The sequence below is a fragment of the Oncorhynchus tshawytscha genome, unplaced genomic scaffold, assembly GCF_018296145.1.
Source record: "Oncorhynchus tshawytscha isolate Ot180627B unplaced genomic scaffold, Otsh_v2.0 Un_contig_6500_pilon_pilon, whole genome shotgun sequence".
Taxonomy (NCBI): Eukaryota; Metazoa; Chordata; class Actinopteri; order Salmoniformes; family Salmonidae; genus Oncorhynchus; species Oncorhynchus tshawytscha.
The window spans coordinates 35,506-52,170 of NW_024608182.1; positions in this window are offsets into that span (position 1 = coordinate 35,506).

Below are 16,665 nucleotides of genomic sequence, written 5' to 3' on the forward strand. Positions count from 1 at the left end.
GAGGAGAAGAAGAAGAGAGAGAGACAGAGAGAGAGACAGAGACAGAGTAGAGTGGAGGAGAAGAAGAAGAGAGAGAGAGAGACAGAGACAGAGTAGAGTGGAGGAGAAGAAGAAGAGAGAGAGACAGAGAGAGAGTAGAGTGGAGGAGAAGAAGAAGAGAGAGAGACAAAGAGAGAGTAGAGTGGAGGAGAAGAAGAAGAGAGAGAGACAGAGAGAGAGACAAAGAGAGAGTAGAGTGGGAGGAGAAGAAGAAGAGAGAGAGACACAGAGAGAGTAGAGTGGAGAGAGAAGAAGAGAGAGAGAGAGAGAGAGAGAGGAAGAAGAAGAGAGAAGACAGAGAGAGAGTGGAGTGGAGGAGAAGAAGAAGAGAGAGAGAGACAAAGAGAGAGTAGAGTGGAGGAGAAGAAGAAGAGAGAGAGACAGAGAGAGAGTATTTGGAGGAGAAAAAAGAGAGAGAGACAGATAGAGAGACAAAGAGTGGAGGAGAAGAAGAAGAGAGAGAGACAGAGAGAGAGTATTTAGTGGAGGAGAAGAAGAGACAGAGAGACAGAGAGATTTTTATTTGGAGGAGAAGAAGAGAGAGACAGAGACAAAGATTAGATGGAGGAAAGAAGAAGAAGAGAGAGAGACAAAGAGAGATTTATGGAGGAGAAGAAGAAGAGAGAGACAGAGAGAGAGTAGAGGAGGAGAAGAAGAGAGAGAGACAGAGAGAGAGACAAAAGAGAGTAGAGTGGAGGAGAAGAAGAAGAGAGAGAGACAGAGAGAGAGTAGAGTGGAGGAGAAGAAGAGAGAGAGAGACAGAGAGAGAGACAGAGAGAGAGGAGGAGGAGAAGAGAAAAAGAGAGAGAGACAGAGAGAGAGTAGAGTGGAGGAGAAGAAAAGAGAGAGAGAGACAGAGAGAGAGTAGAGTGGAGGAGAAGAAGAAGAGAGAGACAGAAAGAGAGTAGAGTGGAGGAGAAGAAGAAGAGAGAGAGACAGAGAGACAGTAGAGTGGAGGAGAAGAAGAGAGAGAGAGACAGAGAGAGAGTAGAGTGGAGGAGAAGAAGAGAGAGAGACAGAGACAGAGTAGAGTGGAGGAGAAGAAGAAGAGAGAGACAGAGAGAGAGTAGAGTGGGAGGAGAGAAGAAGAAGAGAGAGACAGAGAGAGAGTAGAGTGGAGGAGAAGAAGAAGAGAGAGAGACAGAGAGAGAGACAAGAGAGGAGGAGTGGAGGAGAAGAAGAGAGAGAGAGACAGAGAGAGAGTAGAGTGGAGGAGAAGAAGAAGAAGAGAGAGAGACAGAGAGAGAGACAAGAGAGAGTAGAGTGGAGGAGAAGAAAGAGAGAGAGACAGAGAGAGAGTAGAGTGGAGGAGAAGAAGAAGAAGAGAGAGAGACAGAGAGAGAGTAGAGTGGAGGAGAAGAAGAAGAGAGAGAGAGACAGAGAGAGAGTAGAGTGGAGGAGAAGAAGAAGAGAGAGAGACAGAGAGAGAGTAGAGTGGAGGAGAAGAAAGAAGAGAGAGAGACAGAGACAGAGTAGAGTGGAGGAGAAGAAGAAGAGAGAGAGAGACAGAGACAGAGAGAGAGGAGGAGAAGAAGAAGAGAGAGAGACAGAGAGAGAGTAGAGTGGAGGAGAAGAAGAAGAGAGAGAGACAGAGAGAGAGTAGAGGAGGAGAAGAAGAAGAGAGAGAGAGACAAAGAGAGAGTAGAGTGGAGGAGAAGAAGAAGAGAGAGAGACAGAGAGAGACAAAGAGAGAGTAGAGTGGAGGAGAAGAAGAAGAGAGAGAGACAAAGAGAGAGTAGAGTGGAGGAGAAGAAGAAGAGAGAGAGACATTAGAGAGAGTAGAGTGGGAGGAGAAGAAAAGAGATAGACAAAGAGATATATAGATTGGAGGAGAAGAAGAAGAGAGAGAGAGACAAAGAGAAGAAGTAGAGTGGACAGAGAGAAGAAAAGAGAGAGAGACAGAAGAAGAAGAGAGATTTTTAGAGGAGGAGAAGAAGAGAGAGAGAGACAGAGAGAGAGACAAAGAGAGAGTAGAGGGAGGAGAAGAAAGAAGAAGAGAGAGACAGAGAGAGAGACAGAGAGAGTGGAGGAGAAGAAGAAGAGAGAGACAGAGAGAGAGTAGAGTGGAGGAGAAGAAGAGAGAGATAGAGACAAAGAGAGAGTGGAGTGGAGGAGAAGAAGAAGAGAGAGACAGAGAGATTATTAGGGAGGAGAAGAAGAAGAGAGATTTTTAGCAAAGAGAGATAAGAAGAAAGATTATTAACAGAGAGAGACAAAGAGAAAGTATGGAGTGGATATATAAAACAAGAATCAAGAAAGAAGAGAAAACAAAGAGAGAGTAGAGATCAGAGACAGAGAGAAGAAGAGATGGAGAAATAGCAAGACAGACTAGAAGAGAGAGAAGAAGAAGAGAGAGACAAAGATTTTAGAGTGGAGGAGTTAAGATAGATATAGAGATAGAGAGACATATATATTTATATTAAAATAATCAATAAAATATAGTGGATATATAAAAATATATATATCAAGAGAGACAGAGAGAGAGAGACAGAGAGACAGAGTAGAGTGGATCAAGATAGAGAGAGACAGAGAGAGAGACAGAGAGAGTGGAGTGGAGGAGAAGAAGAAGAGAGAGACAGAGAGAGAGTAGAGTGGAGAGAAGAAGAGAGAGAGAGATAGAGACAGAGCAAGAGGAGTGGAGAGAAGAAGAAGAGAGAGAGACAGAAAGAGAGTAGAGTGGAGGAGAAGAAGAGAGAGAGACAGAGAGAGAGTAGAGTGGAGGAGAAGAAGAGAGAGACAGAGACAGAAGAGAGAGACAACAGAGAGAGAGTAGAGTGGAGGAGAAGAAGAAAGAGAGAGACAGAGAGAGATTTTTAGAGTCAGAATCAAAAGAGAGAGAGACAGAGAGAGAGACAGAGAGAGAGTAGAGTGGAGGAGAAGAAGAAAGAGAGAGACATCTCTCTCTAGAGTGGAGGAGAAGAAGAGAGAGAGAGACAGAGAGAGAGTAGAGTGGAGAGGAGAAGAAAAGAAGAGAGAGACAGAGAGAGAGTAGAGAATGGAGGAGATTTAAGAAGAGAGAGAGACAGAGAGAGTAGAGTGGAGGAGAAGAAGAAGAGAGAGAGAGAGAGAGAGAGAGGGAGGGAGGAGAAGAGAGGAGACAGAGAGGAGAGAAGAAGAGAGAGAGACAGAAGAGAGAGTGAGATATAGGAGAGAGAAGAAGAGAGAAGAAGAAGAGAGAGAGAGACAAGAGAGTAGAGTGGAGGAGAGAAGAAGAGAGAGAAGAAGAGAGAGAGACAGAGAGAGAGAGAGAGACAGAGAGAGAGACACAAAGAGTAGTAGAGTGGAGGAGAAGAAGAAGAGAGAGAGACAGAGAGAGAGTAGAGTGGAGGAGAAGAAGAGAGAGAGAGACAGAGAGAGAGACAGAGAGAGAGAGGGAGGGAGGAGAAGAAAGAGAGAGAGAGACAGAGAAGAAGATTTGGAGGAGAAGAAGAAGAGAGAGAGACAGAGAGAGAGTAGATGGGAGGAGAAGAAGAAGAGAGAGAGACAGAAAGAGAGAGGAGGAGAAGAAGAGAGAGAGAGACAGAGAGACAGTAGAGTGGGAGGAGAAGAAGAGAGAGAGACAGAGAGAGAGTGGAGGAGAAGAAGAGAGAGAGACAGAGACAGAGTAGAGTGGAGGAGAAGAAGAAGAGAGAGAGAGACAGAGAGAGAGTAGAGTGGAGGAGAAGAAGAAGAGAGAGACAGAGAGAGAGTAGAGTGGAGGAGAAGAAGAGAGAGAGAGACAGAGAGAGAGACAAAGAGAGAGTAAGTGGATTATAAAGAAGAAGAGAGAGAGACAGATAGATATTAAGAGGGAGGAGAAAAAGAGAGATATTACATCACATAGACAGAGAGATATTTTATTTTTAGGAGAAGAAAAAAGAGAGAGACAGAGACAGATAGAGGGAGGAGAAGAAGAAGAGAGAGAGACAGATATATCGTTATTATTAGAGGGAGGAGAAGACAAAGAGAGAGACAGAAAGAGAGCAGAGTGGAGGAGAAGAAGAAGAGAGAGAGAGACAGAGAGAGAGAAGAAGAGTGGAGGAGAAGAAGAGAAGAAAGAGAGAGACAGAGACAGAGTAGAGTGGGAGGAGAAGAAGAAGAGAGAGAGACAGAGACAGAGTAGAGTGGAGGAGAGAAGAAGAGAGACAGAGACAGAGACAGAGGGTGGAAGAGAAGAGAGACAGAGAGAGAGACAAAGAGAGTAGATTTGGAGGAGAAGAAGAAGAGAGAGACAGAGAGAGAGTAGAGTGGGAGGAGAAGAAGAAGAAAGAGAGAGACAGAGAGAGAGACAAAAGAGAGAGTAGAGTGGAGGAGAAGAAGAAGAGAGAGAGAGACAGAGAGAGTAGAGTGGAGGAGAAGAAGAAGAAGAGAGAGACAGAGAGAGAGACAAAGGAGAGAAGGAGAAGAAGAAGAGAGAGACAGAGAGAGTAGAGGGAGGAGAAGAAGAAGAGAGAGAGACAGAGAGAGAGTAGAGTGGAGGAGAAGAAGAAGAAGAGAGAGACAGAGAGAGAGCAGAGGAGGAGAAGAAGAAGAGAGAGAGACAGAGAGAGAGTAGAGTGGAGGAGAAGAAGAAAGAGAGAGAGAGACAGAGACAGAGGAGTGGAGGAGAAGAAGAAGAGAGAGAGACAGAGAGAGAGTAGAGTGGAGGAGAAGAAGAAGAGAGAGAGACAAAAGAGAGAGTAGAGTGGAGAGAAGAAGAAGAGAGAGAGAGAGACAGAGAGAGAGTAGAGGAGGAGAAGAAGACAGAGATAGAGACAAAGAGAGAGTAGAGTGGAGGAGAAGAAGAGAGAGATAGAGACAAAGAGAGAGTAGAGGAGGAGAAGAAGAAGAGAGAGAGACAAAGAGAGAGAGAGATGGAGGAGAAAGAAGAAGAGAGAGACAGAGAGAGACAAAGAGAGAGAGAGTGGAGGAGAAGAAGAGAAGAGAGAGACAGAGAGAGAGACAAAGAGAGAGTAGAGGAGGAGAAGAAGAAGAAGAGAGAGACAGAGAGAGAGAGACAAAGAGAGAGTAGAGTGGAGGAGAAGAAGAAGAGAGAGAGACAGAGAGAGAGTAGAGTGGAGGAGAAGAAGAAGAGAGAGACAGAGAGAGAGTAGAGTGGAGGAGAAGAAGAGAGAGAGAGAGAGACAAAGAGAGAGTAGAGTGGAGGGAGAAGAAGAAGAGAGAGAAAGAGAGAGATGAGAATAAATATTGGAGGACAAAGAAGAAGAGAGAGATAACAGAGAAGAAGATATATAGAGACAGAGAGAGAGATATTTTATTTAGAAATAAATAAAGAATATATATATAGAGAGATACAAAGAGAGAGTAGAGTGGAGGAGAAGAAGAAGAAGAGAGAGACAGAGAGAGAGTAGAGTGGAGGAGAAGAAGAGAGAGAGAGACAGAGAGAGAGTAGAGTGGAGGAGAAGAAGAGAGAGATAGAGACAGAGAGAGAGTGGAGGAGAAGAAGAAGAGAGAGAGACAGAGAGAGAGTAGAGGGAGGAGAAGAAGAAGAGAGAGAGACAGAGACAGAGTAGAGAGGAGAAGAAGAAGAGAGAGAGACAGAGAGAGAGTAGAGTGGAGGAGAAGAAGAAGAGAGAGAGACAAAGAGAGAGTAGAGTGGAGGAGAAGAAGAGAGAGAGAGACAGAGAGAGAGACAGAGAGAGAGGAGTGGAGGAGAAGAAGAGAGAGAGAGACAGAGAGAGAGTAGAGTGGAGGAGAAGAAGAAGAGAGAGAGACAGAGAGAGAGTAGAGGAGCAGAATAGAGAGATAGAGACAAAGAGAGAGTAGAGTGGAGGAGAAGAAGAAGAGAGAGAGACAGAGACAGAGTAGAGTGGAGGAGAAGAAGAAGAGAGAGAGAGACAGAGAGAGAGTGGAGGAGAAGGAGAAGAAGAGAGAGAGACAGAGAGAGAGTAGAGGAGAAGAAGAGAGAGAGAGACAGAGAGAGAGTAGAGTGGAGGAGAAGAAGAGAGAGAGAGAGACAGAGAGAGAGACAGAGAGAGAGGAGAAGAAGAAGAGAGAGAGACAAAGAGAGAGTAGAGTGGAGGAGAAGAAGAAGAGAGAGACAGACAGAGAGAGAGAGGAAGAAGAAGAGAGAGAGAGACAGAGGAGGATGGAGGAGAAGAAGAAGAGAGACAGAGAGAGAGACAGAGTGGAGGAGAAGAAGAAGAGAGAGAGACAGAGAGAGAGAGAGAGAGAAGAAGAAGAGAGAGAGACAAAGAGAGAGTAGAGAGAGAGACAGAAGAAGAAGAAGAAGAAGAGAGAGACAGAGAGAGAGTAGAGTGGAGGAGAAGAAGAAGAGAGAGAGAGACAGAGAGAGAGTAGAGTGGAGGAGAAGAAGAAGAGAGAGAGACAGAGAGAGAAGAGTGGAGAGAAGAAGAAGAGAGAGAGAGACAGAGAGAGAGTAGAGTGGAGGAGAAGAAGAAGAGAGAGAGACAAAGAGAGAGTAGAGGAGGGAGGAGAAGAAGAAGAGAGAGACAGACAGAGACAGAGTAGAGTGGAGGAGAAGAAGAAGAAGAGAGAGACACAGAGAGAGAGAAGAGAGAAGGAGGAGAAGAAGAAGAGAGAGAGACAGAGAGAGAGTAGAGTGGAGGAGAAGAAGAAGAGAGAGAGACAAAGAGAGAGTAGAGTGGAGGAGAAGAAGAAGAGAGAGAGAGACAGAGACAGAGAGAGAGGAGGAGAAGAAGAAGAGAGAGAGACAGAGAGAGAGTAGAGTGGAGGAGAAGAAGAAGAGAGAGAGACAAAGAGAGAGTAGAGTGGAGGAGAAGAAGAAGAGAGAGAGAGACAAAGAGAGAGTAGAGTGGAGGAGAAGAAGAAGAGAGAGAGACAGAGAGAGAGACAGAGAGAGTAGGAGTGGAGGAGAAGAAGAAGAGAGAGAGACAGAGAGAGAGTAGAGTGGAGGAGAAGAAGAAGAGAGAGAGACAGAGAGAGAGTAGAGTGGAGGAGAAGAAGAAGAGAGAGAGAGACAGAAGAGAGAGTAGAGTGGAGGAGAAGAAGAAGAGAGAGAGACAAAGAGAGAGTAGAGTGGAGGAGAGGAGAAGAAGAGAGAGAGAGACAGAGAGAGAGACAAAGAGGGAGGAGAAGAAGAAGAGAGAGAGACAGAGAGAGAGTAGAGTGGAGGAGAAGAAGAAGAGAGAGAGACAGAGAGAGACAAAGAGTAGAGTGGAGGAGAAGAAGAAGAGAGAGAGACAGAGAGAGAGTAGAGTGGAGGAGAAGAAGAAGAGAGAGACAGAGAGAGAGTAGAGTGGAGGAGAAGAAGAAGAGAGAGAGAGAGAGAGAGAGAGAGACAAAGAGAGAGAGAGTGGAGGAGAAGAAGAGAGAGAGAGACAGAGTAGAGTGGAGGAGAAGAAGAAGAGAGAGAGACAGAGACAGAGTAGAGTGGAGGAGAAGAAGAAGAAGAGAGAGAGACAGAGAGAGAGTAGAGTGGAGGAGAAGAAGAGAGAGAGAGACAGAGAGAGAGTAGAGTGGAGGAGAAGAAGAAGAGAGAGAGACAGAGAGAGAGAGTAGAGAGGAGAAGAAGAAGAAGAGAGAGACAGAGAGAGAGTAGAGTGGAGGAGAAGAAGAAGAGAGAGAGACAGAGAGAGAGTAGAGTGGAGGAGAAGAAGAAGAGAGAGAAGAGAGAGACAGAGAGACAGAGTAGAGTGGAGAGATTTTTATTTACAGAGAAGAAGAAGAGAGAGAGAGACAGAGAGAGAGTAGAGTGGAGGAGAAGAAGAAGAGAGAGAGAGAGACAGAGAGAGAGTAGAGTGGAGGAGAAGAAGAAGAGAGAGAGACAGAGAGAGAGTAGAGTAGAGGAGAAGAAGAAGAGAGAGAGAGACAGAGAGAGAGTAGAGGAGGAGAAGAGAGAGAGAGAGACAGAGAGAGAGTAGAGTGGAGGAGAAGAAGAAGAGAGAGAGACAGAGAGAGAGTAGAGTGGAGGAGAAGAAGAAGAGAGAGAGAGACAGAGAGAGAGTAGAGTGGAGGAGAAGAAGAAGAGAGAGAGAGAGACAGAGAGAGAGTAGAGTGGAGGAGAAGAAGAGAGAGAGAGACAGAGACAAAGAGAGAGTAGAGTGGAGGAGAAGAAGAAGAAGAGAGAGACAGAGAGAGAGTAGAGTGGAGGAGAAGAAGAAGAGAGAGAGACAGAGAGAGAGTAGAGGAGGAGAAGAAGAAGAGAGAGAGAGAGACAGAGAGAGAGTAGAGGAGGAGAAGAAGAAGAGAGAGAGACAGAGACAGAGTAGAGTGGAGGAGAGAAGAAGAAGAGAGAGAGACAAAGACAGAGTAGAGTGGAGGAGAAGAAGAAGAGAGAGAGACAGAGACAGAAGAGTGGAGGAGAAGAAGAAGAGAGAGAGACAAGAGAGAGAGTGGAGGAGAAGAAGAAGAGAGAGAGACAAAGAGAGAGTAGAGTGGAGGAGAAGAAGAAGAGAGAGAGAGACAGAGACAGAGTAGAGTGGAGGAGAAGAAGAAGAGAGAGAGACAGAGAGAGAGTAGAGTGGAGGAGAAGAAGAAGAGAGAGAGACAAAGAGAGAGTAGAGTGGAGGAGAAGAAGAAGAGAGAGAGACAAAGAGAGAGTAGAGTGGAGGAGAAGAAGAAGAGAGAGAGACAGAGAGAGAGACAAGAGAGAGTAGAGTGGAGGAGAAGAAGAAGAGAGAGAGACAGAGAGAGAGTGGAGGAGAAGAAGAGAGAGAGAGACAGAGAGAGAGTAGAGTGGAGGAGAAGAAGAAGAGAGAGAGAGACAAAGAGAGAGTAGAGTGGAGGAGAAGAAGAAGAGAGAGAGACAAAGAGAGAGTAGAGTGGAGAGAAGAAGAAGAAGAGACAGAGAGAGAGACAAAGAGAGAGTAGAGTGGAGGAGAAGAAGAGAGAGAGACAGAGAGAGAGTAGATTTGGAGGAGAAGAAGAAGAGAGAGAGAGAGAGAGAGACAAAGAGAGAGTAGAGTGGAGGAGAAGAAGAAGAGAGAGAGACAGAGAGAGAGTAGAGTGGAGGAGAAGAAGAAGAGAGAGACAGAGAGAGAGAGGGAGGAGAAGAAGAAGAGAGAGAGTAGAGGAGAAGAAGAGAGAGAGAGACAGAGAGAGAGACAAAGAGAGAGTAGAGTGGAGGAGAAGAAGAAGAGAGAGAGACAGAGAGAGAGTAGAGTGGAGGAGAAGAAGAGAGAGAGACAGAGAGAGAGACAGAGAGAGAGTGGAGTGGAGGAGAAGAAAAGAGAGAGAGAGACAGAGAGAGAGTAGAGTGGAGAAGAAGAAGAAGAGAGAGAGAGACAGAGAGAGAGAGAGAGGAGGAGAAGAAGAAGAGAGAGAGACAGAGAGAGAGTAGAGTGGAGGAGAAGAAAGAGAGAGAGACAGAGAGACAGTAGAGTGGAGGAGAAGAAGAGAGAGAGACAGAGAGAGAGAGAGTGGAGAGAGAGAAGAAGAGAGAGAGACAGAGAGAGAGTAGAGTGGAGGAGAAGAAGAGAGAGAGAGACAGAGAGAGAGTAGAGTGGAGGAGAAGAAGAAGAGAGAGACAGAGAGAGAGACAAGAGAGAGAGTGGAGGAGAAGAAGAGAGAGAGAGACAGAGAGAGAGTAGAGTGGAGGAGAAGAAGAGAGAGAAGAGAGAGAGACAGAGAGAGAGTAGAGGAGAGAAGAAGAAGAGACAGAGAGACAGAAAGAGAGAGTAGAGAGAGAGACAGAGAGAAGAAGAAGAGAGAGAGACAGAGAGAGAGTAGAGTGGAGGAGAAGAAGAAGAGAGAGACAGAGAGAGAGAGAGTGGAGAGAGAAGAAGAGAGAGAGACAGAAAGAGAGAGAGAGGAGAAGAAGAAGAGAGAGAGAGAGAGAGAGAGTAGAGTGGAGGAGAAGAAGAAGAGAGAGACAGAGAGAGAGTAGAGTGGAGGAGAAGAAGAAGAGAGAGAGACAGAGAGAGAGACAAAAGAGAGAGTAGAATGGAGGAGAAGAAGAAGAGAGAGACAGAGAGAGAGTAGAGTGGAGGGAAGAAGAAGAAGAGAGAGAGACAGAGAGAGAGACAAGAGAGAGTAGAGTGGAGGAGAAGAAGAAGAGAGAGAGACAGAGAGAGAGTAGAGTGGAGGAGAAGAAGAAGAAGAGAGAGAGACAGAGAGAGAGTGGAGGAGAAGAAGAAGAGAGAGAGAGACAGAGAGAGAGTAGAGAGTGGAGGAGAAGAAGAAGAAGAGAGAGACAGAGAGAGAGTAGAGTGGAGGAGAAGAAGAAGAGAGAGAGACAGAGAGAGAGTAGAGTGGAGGAGAAGAAGAAAGAGAGAGACAGAGAGAGAGACAAAGAGAGAGTAGAGAGGAGAAGAAGAAGAGAGAGAGACAGAGAGAGAGTAGAGTGGAGAGAAGAAGAGAGAGAGACAAAGAGAGAGTAGAGTGGAGGAGAAGAAGAAGAGAGAGAGAGAGAAGAAGAGAGAGACAGAAGAGAGACAAAGAGAGAGAGAGAGAGAGAAGAAGAAGAGAGAGAGACAGAGAGAGAGGAGTGGAGGAGAAGAAAAGAGAGAGAGACAGAGAGAGTAGTGGAGGAGAAGAAAAGAAGAGAGAGACAGAGAGAGAGTAGAGTGGAGGAGAAGAAGAAGAGAGAGAGACAGAGAGAGAGTAGAGTGGAGGAGAAGAAGAGAGAGAGAGACAGACAGAGAGACAGTAGAGTGGAGGAGAAGAAGAGAGAGAGACAGAGAGAGAGTAGAGTGGAGGAGAAGAAGAGAGAGAGACAGAGACAGAGTAGAGTGGAGGAGAAGAAGAAGAGAGAGAGAGACAGAGAGAGTAGAGTGGAGGAGAAGAAGAAGAGAGAGACAGAGAGAGAGTAGAGTGGAGGAGAAGAAGAGAGAGAGAGACAGAGAGAGAGACAAAGAGAGAGTAGAGTGGAGGAGAAGAAGAAGAGAGAGAGACAGAGAGAGAGTAGAGTGGAGGAGAAGAAGAGAGAGAGAGACAGAGAGAGAGACAGAGAGAGAGTGGAGTGGAGGAGAAGAAAAGAGAGAGAGAGACAGAGAGAGAGTAGAGTGGAGGAGAAGAAGAAGAGAGAGAGACAGAGAGAGAGTAGAGTGGAGGAGAAGAAGAAGAGAGAGAGACAGAAAGAGAGTAGAGTGGAGGAGAAGAAGAGAGAGAGAGACAGAGAGACAGTAGAGTGGAGTAGAAGAAGAGAGAGAGACAGAGAGAGAGTAGAGTGGAGGAGAAGAAGAGAGAGAGACAGAGACAGAGTAGAGTGGAGGAGAAGAAGAAGAGAGAGAGAGACAGAGAGAGAGTAGAGGAGGAGAAGAAGAAGAGAGAGACAGAGAGAGAGTAGAGTGGAGGAGAAGAAGAAGAGAGAGAGACAGAGAGAGAGACAAAAGAGAGAGGAGGAGGAGAAGAAGAAGAGAGAGACAGAGAGAGAGTAGAGTGGAGGAGAAGAGAAGAAGAGAGAGAGACAGAGAGAGACAAAGAGAGAGAGTGGAGGAGAAGAAGAAGAGAGAGAGAGACAGAGAGAGAGTAGAGTGGAGGAGAAGAAGAAGAAGAGAGAGAGACAGAGAGAGAGTAGAGTGGAGGAGAAGAAGAAGAGAGAGAGAGACAGAGAGAGAGTAGAGTGGAGGAGAAGAAGAAGAAGAGAGAGACAGAGAGAGAGTAGAGTGGAGGAGAAGAAGAAGAGAGAGAGAGACAGAGAGAGAGTAGAGTGGAGGAGAAGAAGAAGAAGAGAGAGACAGAGAGAGAGTAGAGTGGAGGAGAAGAAGAAGAGAGAGAGACAGAGACAGAGTAGAGTGGAGGAGAAGAAGAAGAGAGAGAGAGACAGAGACAGAGTAGAGTGGAGGAGAAGAAGAAGAGAGAGAGACAGAGAGAGAGTAGAGTGGAGGAGAAGAAGAAGAGAGAGAGACAAAGAGAGAGTAGAGTGGAGAGAAGAAGAAGAAGAGAGAGACAAAGAGAGAGTAGAGTGGAGAGAGAAGAAGAGAGAGACTTAGAGAGAGACAAAGAGAGAGTAGAGTGGAGGAGAAGAAGAAGAGAGAGAGACAAAGAGAGAGTAGATTGGAGAGAAGAAGAAGTGAGAGAGACAGAGAGAGAATAGATTGGGAGGAGAAGAAGAAGAGAGAGAGAGACAAAGAGAGAGAGCATGGAGGAGAAGAAGAAGAGAGAGAGACAAAGAGAGAGTAGAGTGGAGGAGAAGAAGAAGAGAGAGAGACAGAGAGAGAGACAAAGAGAGAGTAGAGTGGAGGAGAAGAAGAAGAGAGAGACAGAGAGAGAGTAGAGGAGGAGAAGAAGAAGAGAGAGACAGAGAGAGAACAAAGAGAGAGTGAAGGAGGAGAAGAAGAAGAGAGAGAGACAGAGAGAGAGAGTAGAGTGGAGGAGAAGAAGAAGAGAGAGACAGAGAGAGAGTAGAGGGAGGAGAAGAAGAGAGAGATAGAGACAAAGAGAGAGTAGAGTGGAGGAGAAGAAGAAAGAAGAGACAGAGAGAGTAGAGTGGAGGAGAAGAAGAAGAGAGAGAGAGACAAAGAGAGAGTAGAGTGGAGGAGAAGAAGAAGAAGAGAGAGACAGAGAGAGAGACAAAGAGAGAGTAGAGTGGAGGAGAAGAAGAAGAAGAGAGAGACAGAGAGAGAGACAAAGAGAGAGGAGAGTGGAGGAGAAGAAGAAGAAGAGAGAGACAGAGAGAGAGACAGAGAGAGAGAGAGTGGAGGAGAAGAAGAAGAGAGAGACAGAGAGAGAGTAGAGTGGAGGAGAAGAAGAGAGAGATAGAGACAAAGAGAGAGTGGAGTGGAGGAGAAGAAGAAGAGAGAGACAGAGAGAGATGAATGTGTGGAGGAGAAGAAGAAGAGAGAGAGTAGAGGAGAAGAAGAGAGAGAGACAGAGAGAGAGACAAAGAGAGAGAGAGTGGAGGAGAAGAAGAAGAGAGAGAGACAGAAGAGAGGAAGTGGAGGAGAAGAAGAAGAGAGAGAGACAGAAAGAGACCAGAGTGGAGGAGAAGTCACAGAAGAGAGAGAGAGACAGAGAGAGAGGAAGTGGAGGAGAAGAAGAGAGAGAGACAGAGACAGAGAGAGTGGAGGAGAAGAAGAAGAGAGAGAGACAGAGAGAGAGTAGAGTGGAGGAGAAGAAGAAGAGAGAGACAGAGAGAGAGTAGAGTGGAGGAGAAGAAGAAGAGAGAGAGACAGAGAGAGAGACAGAAGAGAGTAGAGTGGAGGAGAAGAAGAAGAGAGAGACAGAGAGAGAGTAGAGTGGAGGAGAAGAAGAGAGAGAGAGACAGAGAGAGAGTAGAGTGGTTGAGAAGAAGAAGAGAGAGAGAGAACAGAGACAGAGTAGAGTGGAGGAGAAATAGAAGAGAGAGAGGGAGAGACAGAGAGAGATGGAGTGGAGGAGAAGAAGAAGAATGAGAGAGACAGAGAGAGAGTAGAGGGAGGAGAAGAAGAGAGAGAGAGACAGAGAGAGAGTAGAGTGGAGGAGAAGAAGAAGAGAGAGACAGAGAGAGAGTAGAGTGGAGGAGAAGAAGAGAGAGAGAGAGAGAGAGAGAGAGTGGAGGAGGAGAAGAAGAAGAAGAGAGAGAGACAGAGAGAGAGTAGAGGGAGGAGAAGAAGAGAGAGAGAGACATTGTTTAGAGTGGAGGAGAAGAAGAAGAGAGAGAGACAAAGAGAGAGTAGAGTGGAGGAGAAGAAGAAGAGAGAGAGAGAGAGTAGAGTGGAGGAGAAAAAGAAGAGAGAGAGACAGAGAGAGAGTAGAGTGGAGGAGAAGAAGAAGAGAGAGAGAGACAGAGAGAGAGTAGAGTGGAGGAGAAGAAGAAGAGAGAGAGTGGTTGGGAAGGAGAATACACCTCATATCCTTAAATAGTCCGACTCCAACATAATCTCCGTGATGTGTTTTAACCACAGGGCCAGCTGTTAGCCGGGATTGGAAGCATATTGCCTGTCAGATAGTGAGATTGGACTTCTCAGCACGAGGAGGATTGGGACAGAGTCACACAACTCGAAGCTTACGCTGCCTTGATTGAGCAAAAGAGAGTGGACCACTGAGCTTGTTTATGTGTGTCTGTGTGTGTGTGTGTGTGTGTGTGTGTGTGTGTGTGTTGTATAACAAAAGCCTCACATGTGCATAAAGGCAGGACAAAACAGAATGACGAATGAGAAATCATCCATTTTATTGAAGGATTTGGTTGTTGACTATTTGGACATTCTGTGAGGTGATCGGTGAATCTGAGAATAGCTGTCTATCTCCATCCACTCAACAGCCAAAGATAGTCTATTTCACAACAATATTTATTCAAGGAAATTGTTCAATACGCCGATGTGTACAGTATGAAGATCAGCGCAACTAGGGAAAACCGAACGACCCCAAAGAACAGGAAGTCACAGAAGAAATGAATGTGTCCAACGTGTCAGCCCCAGTCAACAGGAAGTCACAGAAGAAATTAATATGTCTAACGTGTCTACCCCAGTAAACAGGAAGTCACAGAAAAATGAATGTGTCCAACGTGTCCACCCCAGTAAACAGGAAGTCAGAGAAGAAATTAATATGTCCAACGTGTCCACCCCAGTAAACAGGAAGTCAGAGAAGAAATTAACATGTCCAACGTGTCTACCCCAGTAAACAGGAAGTCTCAGAAGAAAGGAATGTGTGCAGCCGCCCCCAGTCAACAGGAAGTCACAGAAGAAAGGAATGTGTGCAGCGTGTCAGCCCCAGTAAACAGGAAGTCAGAGAATAAATTAATGTGTCCAACGTGTCCACCCCAGTAAACAGGAAGTCAGAGAAGAAATGAATGTGTCCAACGTGTCCACCCCAGTAAACAGGAAGTCAGAAAAGAAATGAATATGTCCAACGTGTCCACCCCAGTAAACAGGAAGTCAGAGAAGAAATGACTGTGTCCAACGTGTCCACCCCAGTAAACAGGAAGTCAGAGAAGAAATGAATGTGTCCAACGTGTCCACCCCAGTAAACAGGTGCACTCTACTCTGTCAGTGCATCTTGAAGAGGCGGTGTCAGAGGAAGGCCCTAAAAACTATCAAAGACTCCAGCCACCTTAGTCATAGACTGTTCTCTCTGCTACCGCACGGCAAGCGGTGCCGGAGCGCCAAGTCAAGGTCCAAAAGGCTTCTAAACAGCTTCTACCCCCCCAAGCTATAAGACTACTGAACAGCTTCTACCCCCAAGCTATAAGACTACTGAACAGCTTCTACCCCCACAAGCTATAAGACTACTGAACAGCTTTACCCCCCAAGCTATAAGACTACTGAACAGCTTCTACCCCCAAGCTATAAGACTACTGAACAGCTTCTAAGACTGCTGAACAGCTTCTACCCCCAAGCTATAAGACTACTGAACAGCTTACCCCCCAAGCTATAAGACTACTGAACAGCTTCTACCCCCAAGCTATAAGACTACTGAACAGCTTCTACCCCCAAGCTATAAGACTCCTGAACAGATAATCAAATGGCTACCCAGAATATTTGAAATCTGTTTATTATCAATGCATAGTCAGTTTAATAACTCTACCTACATGTACATATTACCTCACTTACCTTCGATGAACCGGTGCCCCCTGCACGTTGACTCTGTACCGGTACCCTCTGTATATAGCCTCCACATTTACTCTGTACCGGGACCCCCCTGTATATAGCCTCCACATTGACTCTGTACCCTAACACCCTGTATATAGCCTCCACATTGACTCTGTACTGGTACCCCCTGTATATAGCCTCCACATTGATCTGTACTGGTACCCCTGTATGTAGCCTCCACATTGACTCTGTACCCCCCTGTATATAGCCTCCACATTGACTCTGTACCCTAACACCCTGTATATAGCCTCCACATTGACTCTGTACGGTCTGCCTCCACATTTACTCTGTACCGTACCCCTGTATATAGCCTCCACATTGACTCTGTACCTAACACCCTGTATATAGCCTCCACATTGACTCTGTGGTACCCCCTGTATATAGCCTCCACATTGACTCTGTACCCCTGTATATAGCCTCCACATTGACTCTGTACCAGTAACCCCTGTATATAGCCTCCACATTGACTCTGTACTGTAATACCCTGTATTGATAGCCTGTATATCCACATTGACTCTGTACCGTAACACCCTGTATATAGCCTCCACATTGACTCTGTACTGTAACACCCTGTATATAGCCTCCACATTGACTCTGTACCGTAACACCCTGTATATAGCCTCCACATTGACTCTGTACCGTAACACCCTGTATATAGCCTCCACATTGATTGACTCTAGCCTCCACATTGACCTGTAATACCCTGTATATAGCCTCCACATTGACTCAGTACCGTAACACCCTGTATATAGCCTCCACATTGACTCTGTACCGTAATACCCTGTATATAGCCTCCACATTGACTCTGTACCGTAATACCCTGTATATAGCCTCCACATTGACTCTGTACCGGTACCCCCTGTATATAGCCTCCACATTGACTCTGTACCGTAACACCCTGTATATAGCCTCACTACTGTTATTTTACTGCTGCACTTCAATTATTTGTTAATTTCATTTAAAAAAAACTTATTCACTTAAAACTGCATTGTTGGTTAAGGGCCTGTAAGTAAGCATTTCACTGTAAGGTCTACTACACCTGTTGTATTCAGCATTTCACTGTAAGGTCTACTACACCTGTTGTATTCAGCATCTAACTGTGAGGTCTACTACACCTGTTGTATTCAGGTCTACTACACCTGTTGTATTCAGCATCTAATTGTGAGGTCTACTACACCTGTTGTATTCAGCATTTCACTGTGAGGTCTACTACACC